Below are 18,457 nucleotides of genomic sequence, written 5' to 3'. Positions count from 1 at the left end.
CATAAGCATTGAATGACTCATCATGAGCATTAATGCTTGACCGACCTCAAGTTTGATGAAAACTAAAAGCGCTTGTCTAGTCACTTAGAACCAGGGCCAGAAGGCCCAGGTGATTACATCGTCACATGGATAAGGGTGCGGAACCCACATTAGTGACTCCATGGTCACTCATTTGGTTTACATTAGTGTCTCACTCATTAGTCACTCATCTCGTTTAAGCTAGTGACTCCATGATCACTTATTTGCTAAGGGTGCGGAACCCACATTAGTGACTTGCACATCACTCACTCATTTGTTTAGGGCTATAAGCTCTAGATGATTATCATAATTATCATCTGAAATTATATACATGCAGTAATGAGTTTTCTTGCTGAGCCTTGGCTCACGGGTGCTATGTGGTGCAGGTAAAGGGAAAGAAAAGCTCACCCAACCTTGAGTGGAATGCTTAGGTGGTGATGTGTACATATGTGGCTACTTGACCACCACGGCCAATGAGTTTCTCGGAGGAACTAGGGGTTAACCCTATTTTTTCCGCTTAGGTCGCCGGGTTGTAATTTTTACACTGTAATGACCGTTTTGAGTGGTAAATAACCTGTAAACGCTTTTATGGGCCCATGAACAGTTTTATATTTTAAATAAAATATATCATTTCCTTTTGATCAAGTTTTTTTCACCTTAGCCTGTTAATAACACATAGATGCACGTTTATAACCAAATGACTTGATTAGTGAGTTAAGCACGGTTCAAAGCTCACAATAACGGTCTTGGAGTAACCAGGGCGTTACGAGAGAGTTCGGCTCGTGATAACCACTAAGCGATGGTTGTGGTATGATCGGGCAGTCGATCCACAAGGAGGTAACCTAAAATCAAAAGATTAGTAGAAAATAACACAAAAAGTTAGTAACAAGAAATAAATAAAATTGTAAATGAAAAGAGGTTTGAGATTTTAGTATTGTCTTTTTGATAAAGTGATAAAATGAGATAAGTGAAGTAAAAGTAAGGGTAATCAAGAGTTTGAGAAATATAAAGGTTTCAAGAATCATCCATATGCTTGTTTATTTACTTAGTTACTTGATTTACAAAAATGCACAAGTAAATAGTTTACATCCCAACATTTACTTGGAAAATCTAACATTAAAGTCCATATTTTTTCTAACAAAAGTCAATTTGAGTTATCAAGTTTTTTACTTTAAAAGCACAATGTTAATCTTATGAAAAATCTAAAAATGACAAAATACCCAAGGGCAATAATGCAATAGAAGATTAGACATAAAATTATGTATCAATATCACTTTTACTAATTAGAAGCACATAGAAAGAGCATGACTAATCCTATATACTATTAGCATAAGTAAATAAAGATAACAAAATAGAGATAGGGATGATAGAACATAAATAACTCAAATATATTACATTAAGAACATAGTAACTCAAAGTAGTAAAATAACATCACTAGCATATGGAATCATCCCTAACCTTCCTAGGAAGATTAGGCCATTATGCTCACGATTCTCACAAAATTCTAAGAAAAAAATATGAGAAGAAAGTGAGTAGAAATTTTGCTATAGTTTCTTTACTCTCAAAATTACATACCAATTGTGAAGAGAGAGTCCATATTTACAGAGGGAGAAAATGACTAAAAAGAAATTAAACAACAAAATGAGGTTTACAAAATAAATCTGAAATATTAATAATAAAATATGATTTTGAAAAATCAAATCTTATTATAAATATTAACCTAGTTATTTTGGTGCATGGTCAAAATGCCATTTTTCTAAAATACCACAAAGTGTGAACTTTAAAGCTCAAAATAGCAATTTGCAAGGCCCAATACCCACAAAATATGGGTTGAAGGTGGCTCGTGACAGAAGTGGGTTTTGACCCATTCCCAGCCAATGGGGAGACGACACGTGGACGACAGGCTGGGAGAGAATGAGCACGGGTTGGGCCTGGTTGCTGCATTGGGCCGCTGAAAGCTTGGTGCAAGAGCTGCTGAAAGGTGCGTTGGGCCTAGGCCTATTGGAAGGTTGGACTCGGGTTGGAGGAAGCTTCGGTGTGCTACGTTGGGCGTTGGAGGCTTGATGCAAGAGTTGCTGAAGATGGCTTGGACAGGTGGCGCAAAGAGGCACGGACAAGTGGCGCACTGAGGAGCAAGGAGGCTGGCGGGCCTAAGTCATTGGGCTGAATTCTGGGCCTATTTTCGAGCTTCAAGAATGCCACTTTTCAATTTTATTTTCAGATTTATCTCTTGTTTCTTCTTTCTTTTTCTCTATGCCAAAATGCATTTTAATTCCTACAAAATAACAATAAATTAAATCATAATCAAATATTTTCATTTATAAAATAAAATATATTAATTCCATGAAAATATTAATTAAACTTAATTTATTTTGTCCATTAGAATTAATAAATATGCATTTTTTTCACCACTAATCATTCATATTGAGAGAAAAAATGAGTGTTTTAATGTTAGGGGTATTTGTGTCTAAAAAATTGAAATTGTCATATATTTGGGATAGTAACTTATGTTGGCATATTAAAAATATTTACTGAGTTATCATACATATAACATGAAATTTCCCTTTGGAATTGTTATTTGATATTAATTCTAAGATTTTTTTTTAATTTTATAAATCTATTCTAACTTCTATTTATGAATTTTTATTACTATTTTTAACTATATAGAATTTGTTGGATTGATTTGTACATAGTGTTTTGGATTTTGTTGATTGAATAAATTTTAGTTTTGTGAATTTATTATTATATATTTTTCTTTTTTAAAAAATAAGCGTTCATGATGTAATCACATTTCACTACAAGGAAAGCACCCTACAACGACGACCTCTATTGCGACGATGCAGAAGTCGTTGCTTATCGCCAAAGGTTGCCTGCCAGTTTTCGTCATCTATAGCAACGACATGGGTCACAAAAATTTGGTGAAAATGTTACGTTTACTTTCTATAGCGACGATATATCGTCGCGTCGCTATAGATCCCTAAAAAAAAAAGAGGGAAAGTTGGCCACCAACAATCAATTGTCGAATTTCGTTGTCTATAGCGACGACATGGGTCCATGTTTGATAACTGAAACGGTGTGTGTACTGTACAACGACGACTTACTTATTCTCTATAGCAACGACATGTTGTCGCTATAGAGACCATCGATATAACTTCTTAGGCGTCGTCTTCTCCCCCATTTTCCCCATCTCTTAAAAATTACAGAGAGCAAAAAATGCTCCTGTCCGTCGCCCTCCACTGCCCCACGGTGTCCCATGCTCGTTTTGGGACCTCTTCGCTGCACCACTATTGTTCTTGGCCATCCTCCTCCCTATTGTGCTTCTGAAAATGTTTTTTTTTTTATAATATTTGTGGTTATTTAGTTTTGGTAAAGATGAATTTTTGAGTTTTTGATGTTTGTTTTTTTCTTTTCTTTTTTTCAGATAGAAGAAGAATTTGTGCCATCTGTGTTGCTCATATAGTAGAGATCCTCCCTTGGGTATTGTTTTTAATTGTTTTTTTTTTTGGTTTGGTGATTGATGAATGTATTGATGTATGTTTAATTTATATTTTATAAGTGTGTGATTAGTTATTTTAGATAATGTTAATTTTTGTTAGATTCGTTTTAAAGACTTAGGATTATTAGAAGTATATTTGTTTGTTAATTTGATTATTTTTGTGCTTTTTTAAGATGAAAATTGTATATTTATATATTTATTTATGTTTTAAGAAAATGATGAATGTATGTTATAAAAAAAATGTTAGGTTAGATGATATAATTTTTTTAATTGTATGTTAGGTTAGATAAATCCATGTTAGATGTTTAATGTTATTTAATATTATAGTTTATATATAAATGTTGATGAATTTATTGATAAATCCATGTTAAGATTTTGTATTATTTATTTATAATATGTTTTTTTGTTGTTGATATGAGAATTTAAATGACTTTATCCAATTTTATATATCTTATGAAACTGGTTTTGTATTTTTTATGCAGATTTTAATTTTTGGGAAGGTTAAATTAGAGTTATTTTGTTGCTGAAATTTTAGTAGATTTAGAAAAAATAAACATTACAAAATAGTTTTAAAGTTAGTGTGATTAAAAATTTTAATTAATAAATTTTAAAGCAATTAATAAAAATTAATTAAAATAATAACTTTACAAGTATAAACTTTATTAATATTTTTTTATAAAATAAGTAGAAATTAAAATAATAATATTTAATGGTAAATTAATAAATTTATAATTAAATACTTGATTATTTAAATAATTTTATAATATATTCATAAAATTTGATAATATATGTAGATAAAATAGGTAATTAAGTTAACTTTTTTAAAATTAAAATAATAAAACTTTATTGTTATTTTTTTTAAATAAAAAGTGAAAATTATTAAATAACATAATAATTATAATTAAATATTTGTTTATATAATGAAGCTTTATAATACATTCATAACTCACAATAAGATTAGTGCTTTGGTGATAAAAATTATATAAACTATAAAGTTATGTCTGCTATTGTTGTTCGTTCTCATGGTGGTGATGGAGCGGGTAATCCTCCTCCAGATCCTTCGCGAGTGCCTATTTCTTGTGAGATATGTAATATAATATAATTAGTATATGTTTTTATCAATAATTGACAAATTTTTATTCTTTTATTCAATTTTATTTTATTATTTAGTTAAAATATGCAGCGACTTTCGTGAAAAAAGGAGGTCGATCTCGATCCAAAAATTTGGAGCAGCTTGTCCAAGAAAATAAAGGTCCGTTGACTCTACAATTTGATCTGAATGAGAGAACCTACAAAACAGTTGGTGATTTTGGGACATTGTTCACGAGACTTATTGGTAACCTTATGTTGGGTTTTATGCCCTTATAAAACCATATCGGACATGTAGCACGATTTCATATTATCAATAAAAGTAGTAGAAATCATTTAGCTTGACAACTGTGTTGCTTGCTTGTTTTATTACATGATTATTGAAATAATACAAACATTTATAAAATCTCGAACATATGGATAGTTACAATTATAGTGACTAGGTCACATTGGATTATAGTTGTAATTATATGTTCAAAAGAACGAGTCCTAAGATTAGATCAGTGCATTGGATTTTCACTGATTAGGCAATCTACGATATGATCTACTTACACATTCAGGGTGTGATGTCTTGTCCAAGGCTTCGACCAAGTAGATAAGATCGGATGTATTTAGTTACATCGGACTAGGACCGATATTGATTATTGATTGATAAATAAGTATCGTTGTTATCAAATCTAATCAATGTCACAACGTTGACCATATATTAAGTCGATCTTAATTCTGAGTGATAATATTCTGCTAATTATATTATTTAAATCTTTTGACTTGTTCGTTACCAGCTTACCCTACAGTCTAGCCCATACTTACATCTTGGAGATTTATTAGTGTAATTGAGTGGGAGTATTATTCATAGATACGAAATCTATAACTTCTGTATGAGAAGTGAAAAGATGATTTCCTTAATCGCTTTGTTCAAAAGGTTAAATGATTGAGATCTCATTTCTGTGATTAAGTTCACGGAAATATCATTTATAAGGAACTTAGTGGGAGTTAAGGATAAAATACTGATGAGGGGTAAAACGTTAATTTGCACCCAGCTCGTTAGTAAGTCATCGATAGAGGATTGACTGATTGTAATGGTTATAACAATGGATAATGTATTTATGGTTTTGAAAATACGTTCTATGAATTCAAGAGTTCAATTCCGAGTCTATAGTGGAGTCACGAGGAATTAATAAGGTAGTGAAATTATTCGTAAATAAATTCACGGTAACTTGTTGGAGCTTGATTTCATGGATCCATGGTCCCCGCATCACCTTTGAGTAAATCATCTAGAATGTCTCAATTAATTGATTTAATTATCAATTAGGATTTTTAAAGTTGACTACGTCAATTTTGGAAAATTTACAGAGATATGAGATTTAGAGAATAAAAGAGAATCTTTGGGTAAATTTATTAATATTGATAAATTGGTATCAAAATAAATAAATAATATTAAATCAAGTTTCAAATTATAATTAGTTAATTTGAATAAGGATTTAATTAATTAATTTAAAAATAAATAAATAAATAAAATGTTTTGAATTTAGGCCCAGTTGGGATTTAAATTCAAAACAAAGAGATTGAGTCCAAGTCCATTTATGGCAGCCCAAGGCTTTTATTTTTTGTTTATTATTTGTAATTAATTTAAATTTAAATAAATCTCATTAAGTTGCCTATATAAGGAATATGATATCTAGGGTTTTAGAAAGCAAGTCAATCTCAGTTGATTTGGGTAAGTGAAAACCTAGACACTCTAATCCTTTCTTAGCCACAATCTCTTCTTCTTTTCTAGATCTCTATCTCATGTGTTGAGAACCAGCCCACACTAGTTCTAGGTTGATCAAAGGCTTGGTGAGGAAGACTGTGTTGCTGATCTTATTCAATCTCTTGATAATACTCTGCTACAGAAAGGAATCAAGGGTTAGAGAGATTGAAGGATGGAGTTGTTCCAGTTCCGCTGCTTAATGTAAGTTTTTACTTTACTCTGTATTTATATCAATTTCATAGGAGCATGTTCTAGGAATTTTCATGTTTGTTTGATAATATGTAAATTGCATGAAAATAAATAAAGATCCTGCAATGAGTTTTTCCTACACCTTATTGGTCACCATGTGTCGTTATATTATGACTCGTGGCAGAGTGTTCCGGATGAGCACAAAATAGGATTGATGCAAAAGATTGAGGTAAATTTATCAATTTATTCACATGCAATGTTTTTTATAATTTCAAGATTCTAACAAGTTTTAATTTTTTTTTGAATGAATTTTTCATTCTTCCTCGAGCTCTCTTGAGTGGCTTCAGGATCGCTACAAGGATAGAAAAGGTCGCAAGAAAAAATACTTCGATGAACATGGAGGGTATGATGATATCAAGACAGCCAGAAAGAATCCACCAGAGGACATTGACAACGAGTGGCAGAAGTTGGTTAACATCACCTCTCCACAATTCATGGCATGCTCAAAGACAAATGCTTCCAATAAAGCAAAACAGAAGTATCTAAGTCTTCATAGATTGACCTGTTATGATTCTGCTCGATTTAAGAAGGTAAATAAAAAATATGTAGATAGTTTGAAATATTTTCAGTTATCTTAATAATAATAATTTAAATATTTAACCGATATTTTGTTTTTTAAAGATGAATCTTCAGACTAAGGAATTACCCAACATTATTGATACATTCCATGACATGCACAATCATCCAACACGTGGATGAGTGAACATGAATGCTAAGGATGCATATGTAAGTAACTTTTTAAGTTTTGTATATATGTTTATTATTTAATTATATTATGTATTAATTGTCTTGTTTCTAAACTGCAGGATGTCTTACAGCAAGAAGTCCAGACACAAACGCAATCCCAATCCCAATCTAAATCTTCAGCAAGAAGTGCCTTTGTCGATGAGAACAAGTCGTCTCGAAGGTACTTGGTCAACGTTCTGGCCACAACCGAGGTATTGGACGCAAGTTGAAGGACATTAGTTCCTTTTCCTCCGGCGTCACCAGATCCTCTTCACAGTCAGAGGCATCACCATTTATGTCGACCACAGTCGACCCTCCAGTGGTACCAACTGAGGCTTTCCAGTCAATGGTTCAACACTTCAGTCAAGCCATTATGACCCAGAACAACAACTTCCTCCAAATGCAATAATTTATGCAAGCTTCCAATTCGAACATTCAAGCTCTACAATTTCAACTTGTGAACTTGGACATGAATATGATACAATCCATGATGGTGAAATTTTTCTAGGCTGAGGCCAATTTCCACCACAATAGCCACAACCACCACAGTAGCCCGATGATGATTACGACTTTGAGATTAATTTAGATGACATTTAGTTTGGTTATGTTATGTTTTTAAATTTATTAATATTTTGTGTTGTTTTTTACATTTTGGAGATTATACTACTTATTTTTACCTTGATATCATATTAATATAATTTCTATTAAATATTAAAAAATATTTTTCATTAAATAAAATTGTTTTATTTATAACTAGTGTAACGCCCCAAATTACCTAATAAGACTTATGACCTTGATTAGGGGCAATGATGTCAATATATGAAATTATATGCTTATATGATATATTTTGTATGATTATGTGATTATGTGAGTTATATGATAAAATCACTAGTTATGCATGTTTAGGAATATTAAATATGCATGTGGGCCCGTTTCTTATTAGAAGGGCAATTTTAGTAATTTGGCCCGTTATGTGCATAATTGTATATATGTGCATATATGTGATATATGTGAGAGACCACATTATTATGTGGGTTTATTTGGGTCACTCTGCACGAGAGGATCCTAGGGGAGCAAGTTAGCGGGAAAGTCACAAGGGGACCCAATACCCGACTTGGGGCGAGTCAAGGGGTATTTTAGGTATTTAGCACAGTATCGGGTTATCGGGAAATGTGAATGAATAATTGAGGATATATTTGGAGTTAGTGAGATTAGGAGGGAATACTGGAATTTTGACCATTTTGCCCTCAGGGACGTTTTTGGTACCCCGAGCCTCAGGATTAGCTTAAGATTACTTAAGCCTTAAGAAAGCAAAACCAAACACAAAAACACTTTGTTAATAGCAACACCAACCGACTCTCTCTCTCTCCCTCATTCTCTCTCAACTTTGTAAGGAATTCCTTGGGAACTAAGGAGATCTTTGGGCTGAAAGCTTGGCAATTGAATACCTAAACTTGGGGATTGGATTAGCTATAGTTAGGAGGACTCAAATCATAACTAAGGTAAGCTTTAAACGCTAGTTTCCACTGAATTTACGTGTTAGTTTGGCTGTTCTTGAGTCTTGTGGCTCAAGGTTGTGAACTTGAGTTTTGATGGGTTTTCAAGCAAGTTTTAAGTTGGGTTTAGTTGTTGGTGATATGTTGAATCTGTTATGGGGATTAAATTATGGTTGTAGGATTTATCTGGGGTGGTTTTGATTGAGTTTGGTTTGAGAAAAACAGAGGAATTTTGGGTTCACGGGGTCAGGTCGCGACCATATTCTTGGGGCGCCGCGACTAGAGTTATAAATACAGGTCGGGATTTCTAGCACGGCACGAAACCGGAACGAGCCCGGGAGGCATGAGCACGAAACGACACGGAAAAATATGGGCTTGGGCCAGGCATGACACGAATTGAAAATTGGCACGACACGATATGTGTAACGCCCTGGATAGCCAAGACCGTTACACTGTGTGTTTATAAGGGTGCTAGACTTGCTAATCAAGTCATTTAATTAAAAACGTGTTACTAAAACTATAGTGGAATTAGGGTTAAAAGATTTTGGTCTCAAAAGCCGCATTTCTTATAAATAACATTTTCTGTTTACATATTTCGATGACAAGAATTGGGTTCAAGGGCATCATGTGCCGACGGGATAAGGATCCTAACTTTTGGCACCTTACACAAGAATGACAAAAATCATTGGTGTCTTTGAACAAGGTGGGCCAGTAAAGGCCGCATTGTAAGATTTTTGCAGCGGTTTTATTCACAGAGAAGTGACCACCACAAGCATCATTGTGGCAAATATTCAGCACACTAGACACCTCATTGTCATGGATGCATCTTCGCATGATTTGGTCGGGGCAATACTTGAATAAGTATGGGTCATCCCAAAAGAAATTGCGCACCTCGACCAGAAATTTGCGTTTGTCTTGTGAACTCCATTCAGATGGGAGTTCACCTATTACTAAGTAGTTTACAATGTGAGCGTACCACGGCAACTTAGCAACAGAAAGCAATTGTTCATCGAGGAAATCATCATGAATAGGTGGACCGTCAGCGGGATCGCTGAATTCAAGTCGGGACAAGTGGTCTGCGACGACATTTTCAACACCTTTCTTGTCTTTGATCGTTATGTCAAATTCTTGTAGGAGAAGAATCCACCGTATTAATCGCGCCTTAGCATCCTTTTTGGAAAGGAGATACTTAAGGGCGGAGTGATCTGTGAAGATCGTAATAGGCGATCCAATCAAATAAGATCGGAATTTGTCAAGGGCAAAGACAACGGCAAGCAACTCTTTTTCAGTAGTGGAATAGTTAATTTGAGCACTATTGAGAGTTCGGCTTTCATAATAGACAACAAAGGGTTTCCCCTCCCTTCGTTGTCCTAGCACAGCTCCCACAGCAAAGTTGCTGGCGTCACACATGATCTCGAAAGGAAGATTCCAATCGGGTGACTGAATGATGGGAGCAGAAGTGAGCGAATTGACAAGCGCTCGGAATGATTCCTCACACTTAGGTGTCCACTCAAAGGTAACATCTTTGGCTAGGAGGTTGCTCAGCGGACGAGCAATCATTGAAAAATTGTGTATGAATCTCCTATAGAACCCAACATGACCAAGAAATGACCTAACGTCTTTGACAGTCTTAGGAGTCGGTAGGTTGGAGATAAGGTCGACTTTGGATTGATCAACCTCAATTCCTTTTTCAGAAACAATGTGGCCTAAGACTATGCCAGAAGATACCATGAAGTGGCATTTTTCCCAATTTAGGACAAGTCCTTTCTCGATGCATCGTTTTAAAACAGCTTCAAGATGAAGAAGACATGTCTCAAAGGAGTTTCCAAAAACGGTTAGGTCATCCATGAATACTTCCATTGATTTTTCGATCATGTCACTAAAGATGCTCATCATGCATCTTTGGAAAGTAGCTGGTGCATTACACAAGCCAAATGGCATACGCCGAAAAGCAAAAGTGCCAAAGGGACAAGTGAAAGTGGTCTTATCTTGATCCTCCAATGCAATCTCAATTTGATAATAGCCAGAATAGCCATCAAGAAAGCAATAGAAAGGGTGACCAGCTACACGTTCAAGAATTTGATCAATGAATGGGAGTGGAAAATGATCTTTGCGGGAGGCGGCATTTAATTTTCTATAATCAATGCACATGTGCCACCCCATCACCGTTCTTGTGGGGACAAGGACCCCTTTTTCGTTTTGGATAACGGTGACACCAGATTTCTTGGGCACGACTTGAGTAGGACTGACCCATTTGCTATCTGCTACCGGGTAAATAATACTAGCGTCTAGCAATTTCAAAACTTCATTTTTTACAATGTCCTTCATCGTGGGGTTCAGTCGCCGCTGAGGGTCTCTTCGAGGGATGGATTCGTCCTCTAGATTGATTCGATGGGAGCAAATTAAAGGGCTAATACCTTTGATATCAGCAAGCGTCCAACGTATCGCAGATTTATGCGTTCGCAGTAGCTCGAGTAACTGCAGTTCTTGAGAATTTTGAAGGTTGGATGAGATGATAACCGGAAAGGTTTCACCGTCTCCCAAGAAGGCATGTTTCAAACCCTCGGGAAGTTTGGTCAATTGAACAGTTGGAACCTATTCGGCTAAAGTTTTTGGCTGTGCCCTCTCGCAAGGTAGCTCTTCAAAGCGAGGTTGCCAAAACTGAGTCCTTCTATTGCGTGAGTCTATGCGATCTGATATTGCAAGAGTAGACTCAATAGAACTAGGACTTTCATTCTCTGACAGAAGGAGGAGTTCGTCAAGATTATCAAAGTTGTTTCGCAATTGAACCTCCTCGGGAATCAAAGAGTCAATCATGAATGTTTGGTAACATTCATCATCTTCTCGGGGTTGTTTCCCGATGTGGAAGATATTGACTTCAAGAATCATGTTTCCAAACGATATCTTCATTAGACCATTCCGACAATTGATCAAAGCATTTGCAGTAGCAAGGAATGGTCTTCCGAGGATAATAGGAATTTTTGACTCCATGTTCACCACAGATTGGGTATCAAGAATAAGAAAATCCACGGGGTAATAGAATTTTTCAATTTGAACCAATACATCCTCAACGATACCCCTAGGCTTTTTGGTGGAACGATCAGCAAGCTGTAGTACAACAGATGTTGGCTTCATTTCTCCAAGACCGAGTTGCGAGTATACAGAATAAGGCATGAGATTGACACTCGCGCCAAGATCAAGTAAGGCTTGACTGACTTCATGGGTCCCAATTTGGCAAGAAATGGTGGGAAAACCAGGATCTTTGTATTTTGGCGGTGTCTTTTGTTCAATTACCGCACTCACTTGCTCGGTTAAGAAAGCAGTCTTCTTGACATGGTGCTTCCTTTTTGCAGTGCAAAGATCCTTGATGATTTTGGCATAAGCGGGCACTTGTTTTATGATGTGAAGCAAATGAAGATTAATCTTCACTTGTGTCAAGTGCTCAAGGAGTTCAGCTCGGTTATCAGGAAGTTTCCCAGCAGGTTTCAAAGCCTGGGGAAATGGTATCTTTGGAGTGGCATTGAGTGGTGGATTTTCGGAAGTGACTTTTGGAATACTGGGAGAGTTGGATTTAATGGGTGGGTCTGGCAAAGTTTTACCGCTTCTCATCGTGATGGCATTCACTTCCTTGACGTTTTGATCATTTGAATTTGAAGATTGGGCCATGTGTTGGCCTTGAACATTGAATTTCGGTTGGGAAGGAAGTTTGCCTTTTTCCGGAATGGACAAGGATTCAATCAATTTTGAGAATTGACATTTCATTTCCTTGATTTCCTCCATCATTTGGCGATTCAATTTGGATTGTTCCTCCATGAATGCATGAAGAGTACTCTCGAGAGAATTTCGTTGTGGATGCGCATTGTAATGAGGTGCAGAATACGCCTTTGATGGTTGAACTTGCTGCTCATTTCTCCATTGGCCTTCAGACGATTGAGCTTGGTTAGAATCTCTCCAACTGAAATTTGGGTGGTTTCTCCAACCAGGGTTGTACGTATGGGAGAATGGCTTGTTATATGCCCCTAAGGCATTGCATTGCTCCTCATAAACCCCCCTCATTTCATTCAAAGCTAAGCAGTCCTGAGCTAAGTGCTTCGTCCCTCCACAAACAAAGCAAGGTTCTTCCGGTTCCCCTTGAGCGATCATGTGCGACTTTTGCCCATTTTTCGTCATTAAGACCTCAAACTGCTTTTTCAAAGCTTCGAGTTGGGCCTTAATACTATCCTCTTCTCGAAGTTGATAGATCCCAGATGGTTTGTGTCGGTTGGTGCTGTCAGTAGCACTTGAACCAGTCCAAGTGTGAGACTTTTTCGCGGTTTCTTCGAGATATTCAAGAGCATCGTCTGGCTCTTTTTCGAGGAATTCACCATTGCATAGCATTTCTACAAACTGGCGCTCACGACTCGTGAGGCCTTCATAGAAGTAACGGACCAAGCGCCAGTTCTCATAGCCATGGTGCAGGCATTGATTTAACAGATCTTTGAATCTTTCCCAGACTTGATAGAACGTTTCATTGTCTTTTTGGGAAAATGTGGAAATCTGTCGTTTTAGACTGTTGGTCTTATGGCTGGGGAAGTGTTTCAGAAAGAAAGATTTGGTCATCTCCTCCCATGTTCCAATCGACCTAGGTCTCAAAGAGTACAACCAGCTTTTGGCTTTGTCCTTCAAGGAGAAAGGGAAGAACTTCAGTCGCACAGCATCGGCATTGTCGGCTCGGTTATAGAACGTGGCTACCACCTCCTCGAATTCTCTAATATGCACGTATGGGCTTTCGTTTTCCATTCCATGAAATGTAGGCAATAGTTGAATCATGCCAGGTTTAAAGTCTAATGCGGGCATATTAGGAGGGAAGATAATGCATGAAGGTGTGGAAGTGCGAGTAGGATGGAGGTAGTCATTGAGAGTTCTTGGTTGGATTTCATCATTGCGAGCCATTGCGAATGGGTTATTATCAGCGAAAGTTTGTGGAGAAGCAGTATTGGTGGAAGGAGTTCCGGTAGGAGTGGCAGATGAATTGGAAGAAGTGTCACTGGAAGTTTCGTGATGATTCATCCACTCTCGGAAATCAGAATTAGATGTATTTTATGTTTCTCTTTTTTTTTTTGATTTTTTTTTTTTTTGTTAAACTTGTTCCCAGGTAGATTTGGAGGTTTTCGGGTGATCTCCAATGCCTTACTAGAACTCCCCGAGGTTACTGAGTAAGTATGGTGGATCACAAGTCAATCTTTTCGACCAAACAACCTTTAAGCAAAGTGAAATTGCTTATTTTAACAAAACAAGCTTGGTTTTCTTATAGTAATAAGTTCAACAATGTAATAGTGCAAAGGCAGATGCTCGAAATGTTCCCAGGCCGATTGGGAAGGTTGCCAAGGTACCGTTTTAGACCCACACTTGCCTAGACAGAACTCCCCGAGGTTCCCAGGTAAGTGTGGAGGGTAACGCTATCACAAACCTTATTTAACAACCAATCTTTCTAGACAGAACAATATCGGTTTCTACCATTTGTAATATTACACAATTGTTCCCAATACTAAGCGTTTTATGATTGAAATTTTATGAACAATTTTATGCAATTTTATGTTTTTTTTTTTTTTTGAAAAACCTAAATTCTAAGGAAAACTAAGGCAAAGGAAAAGAAAAACCTAAACTAAGTAACAAAAAAAAAAACACAAAACACAATAAAATAAAGAAAATAAAATTAAAGTGAAGAGACTCCATCTATTTTTTTTTCAAATATGTATTAAACTAAAAAAAATAGAATAGAAATTAAGAAAGAAAGATAAAGTAAGAATTAAAAAAAATTATATAAATATATGGTTTTTTTTTTAAAAAAAAAACAAAAAGAGAAGAAAAATGGAAAAGAAAAAAAAAAGAAATAGAAATAAGAATAAATATATATATATATTTTTTCTGTTTTTGCTTTTTTTTTTTTTAGTTTATTTTTTAGATATGTATATATATATATATGAATATAAATAGTATATATATATATGATTATAAATATATATATATATATATTTACCGAAAAAAAAAAGAAAGTGTAAAAGAAAAGAAGAAAAAAATATATATATAAGTAAAGAATTTTTTTTTTTTAGTTTTTTTTCTTTTTATTTTTGTTATAATAATAATCTAATTAATTAAAAAAAATAGTAAATAAAAAAAATACTAACACAATATTTATTCCAACAAAAACATAAATAAAGTTACTAATATTTTTGTAAAAATTTCACTAAACCTTTGAAAATTTACCTCCCCGCTAACGGCGCCAAAATTTGTTTAACGCCCAAAATGTGACAACCACTAAGCGGTGATTGTAGTATAATCGGGCGGTCGATTCACAAGGAGGCAACCTAAAATTAAAAGATTAGTAGAAAATAACACAAAAAGTTAGTAACAAGAAATAAATAAAATTGTAAATGGAAAGAGGTTTGAAATTTTGGTATTGTATTTTTTTGATGAAATGATAAAGTGAGATAAATGTAAGATGTAATCAAGAGTTTGAGAAATGGAAAGGTTTCAAGAATCATCCATATGCTTGCTTAGTTACTTAGTTACTTGATTTACAAAAATACACAAGTAAATAGTCCACATCCCAACATTTACTTGGAAAATCTAACATTAAAGTCCATATTCTTTTCTAACAAAAGTCCATTTGAGTTATAAAGTTCTTTACTTTAAAAGCACAAAGTTAATCTTATGAAAAATCTAAAAATGACAAAATACCCAAGGGCAATAATGCAATAGAAGATTAGACATAAAATTATGTATCAATATTACTTTTACTAATTAGAAGCACATAGAAAGAGTATGACTAATCCTATATACTATTAGCATAAGTAAATAATGATAACAAAATAAAGATAGAGATGAAAGAACATAAATAACTCAAATATATTACATTAAGAACATAGTAAATCAAAGTAGGAAAATAACATCACTTGCATATGGAATCATCCCTAACCTTCCTAGGAAGATTAGGCCATTATGCTCATGATTCTCACAAAATTCTAAGAAGAAAATATGAGAAGAAAGTGAGTGGAAATTTTGCTATAGTTTCTCTACTCTAAAAATTACATACCAAATGTGAAGAAAGTGTCCCTATTTATAGATGGGGAAAATGACTAAAAAGAAATTAAACAACAAAATGAGGTTTACAAAATAAATCTGAAATATTAATAATAAAATATGATTTTGAAAAATCAAATCTTATTATTAATATTACCCTAGCTATTTTTGTGTATAGTCAAAATGCTCTTTTTCTAAAATACCATAAAAACATGATCTATAAAGCTCAAAATAGCAATTTACAAAGCCCAATACCCACAAAATATGGCTGGTGACACAAGAGGGTTTTGACCAATTTTCAACCAATGGGAAACTGCCACGTAGGCGGCTGGCTGGGGTGTTGATGCATTGGGCTGGCTTTGGGCTGCTGGAACCGTGGGCCTTTGTTTGGCCACTTGGGCTTGCTGAGATGATGGGGATGCTTGGGTCACGTGGGAGCTTGCAGCTTGCTGAAGGAATGCATTTGGTGGCTTGCGTTGGGCCTCAGCAAAAGAAGGCAAGATCATGTTGTACATGATATATGATATGTATATATGTGTATGATGGGTCAATGCAGGTGGAAAGGAGGCTGAAGGAGGAGCTGGGACGCGTGGCAGGCGGTGGCGGTGACACGTGGCAGCTGAGCAAAGAGAAGAGAGAGCTTGTGCTGGGCTTAGGCCAACGGGCCTGAGCTTCATTTCTTCCAAAAATACCACTTTCTTCCTTTTCTTTTTCAGTTTTAATTATTTCTCTATTCTCCATTTTTATTAGTGTCCAAATGTAATTTATTTCCTGAAAATTAAACATAAATTAAATTAAAATTAATATTTTCAATTATAAAATATATTACAATAAATTCATGAAAATATTAATTAAAAATTAATTTATTTTATACTTTAAAACTAATAAATTTGCATTTTTGAGCACTAATCACATGGCATAATACCATCTTTGACATTATACAGATATCAGAAGCACTTAGTCCCATCACAAACACATAACCGGGTGCAGTTTTCTTACCTTTAAATTCGCTAGCTTCGTTCACTTTGATCCTTGAGCACGATCCCCCTTGAGCCCTAGCGCACACCTAGTCACAACCATAGATCAGAATCATCATCAACCTCAAGTCCAAAACCTAACCACGGGTCCAATCCCGAGCCCTCGGGAAGCCCCAATTCCACTAAACGGGGTGGTGGAATCGAACCCCGAACCCCCGGGCAAAAACCCTTGAAAATAACTCAAAAACCCCTTTCTGGAAACAGGGTAGCGCTACAAACAAAGCCCAAAATCATCCCAGGGTATATGGCCTAGCGCTACAGCGCCCAAAGGCTAGCGCTGTAGCGCTAGTCATAGAACAACAAATGCTGTTTTTCCCTCCTTCGATTTTCCCCGAGCCAAACCTTACCAAAACTTCTCCAAACTTCCACCAAACTTAGAATCAAGCTTACTAACATGCCTAACTCTTCCCAAGCATCCCAACCATACCAAACTTAAACACATGCACCCCTAATCCAACATTTCACCATAGTTGAACCTAGAATTCAAAAACTCAGCAAAACAGCCACTGAAACCACAAAGTTCAAACTAGAATTCCCTTACCTTTGCTGGATAAATTTAGTCTAGGTTGTCCTCCTCACAAGCTTGGCCTTCAATTCCTCAAAGCTCAGCTCCAATTTCCCTAGAATTCCCTACCAAATTCAGCTTAGAAATCTTAGTTCAACATCAAAACCAGAAACCAAAGAAAACCTCAAAGTCTTACCTCAACTGGATGGTTTGTTCTTGCTAAATCCCTGCCAATTCCTCCAGCCAGATCAAAGACCTTAACCTTAAGCTTCTGCTCTGATTCTCCCTAAGTTTCTGCCCCAAAAGTCCTCAAGAGATGGTGAAGAAAACTTGAACCGAGAGAGAGAAAAGAGTAGACTTCCAACCCCCTTTCTTTCCTTCTTTTTCTTTCAGACTCTAGACTTTTCCCACTAAGGCATAAAGCAATAGTTATCCTTATCCCAGTTTTTAACTCAAACGACCAAGATACCCTCCCTTTTATCCCTAAGTCTTTAAATCAACCTAGGGGCATTTTGGTCATTTCACCCAATTCCCGCTAATTCCTCGAGTGACTCTAATATTTATCGCCTACTTCCCGACACCTAAATAATCACCAATTATATTCCTCAATGTCAAAATTGACCCCAATATACTCTCCAAATTCCCAAAAATACCCCCAGGCTTGCCCCGAGCCGGGTATAAATTCCCGCCATGAATTTTTCGCTAACCCGCTCACTAGGATCGTCTCAAATCACAAATCACAAATCACAAATATATCCACATAATAATGTGGTCTCAACAATTATCACATATATATACAGTTATGCCCTCAACACACCCAAAATTACGATTATGCCCTTCTAACCTAATCAGGGCCTACATGCATACTAATACACATAGTCATGCATCTCAAATATTCATATAACATAGTTTTAATCATTAAATCACATATATTCTAATTATTCCATCCCGTCACACTAATCAAGGCCCTTAAGCCTTATTAGTAAATTTGGGTCGTTACAATATGGGTCTGAGCACGGCATGACACGA

General features: G+C 35.5%; 1 protein-coding gene and 1 non-coding gene across 2 annotated transcripts in view; one reads left to right on the top strand and one right to left on the bottom strand.

Moving 5' to 3' along the window:
- LOC133791422 (uncharacterized) overlaps nt 1-18,457 on the bottom strand; it is a 67,031-nt gene that overhangs the window by 36,233 nt on the left and 12,341 nt on the right. The gene's annotated exons all lie outside the window — the stretch shown is intronic.
- On the top strand, nt 13,269-13,375 carry LOC133793285 (small nucleolar RNA R71). The gene has a single exon (XR_009874737.1). It is a non-coding gene; the product is annotated as a small nucleolar RNA R71 (small nucleolar RNA).

Source organism: Humulus lupulus, chromosome 7 (assembly GCF_963169125.1).
Source record: "Humulus lupulus chromosome 7, drHumLupu1.1, whole genome shotgun sequence".
Taxonomy (NCBI): Eukaryota; Viridiplantae; Streptophyta; class Magnoliopsida; order Rosales; family Cannabaceae; genus Humulus; species Humulus lupulus.
This window is presented reverse-complemented; position numbering and strand designations above follow the sequence as displayed.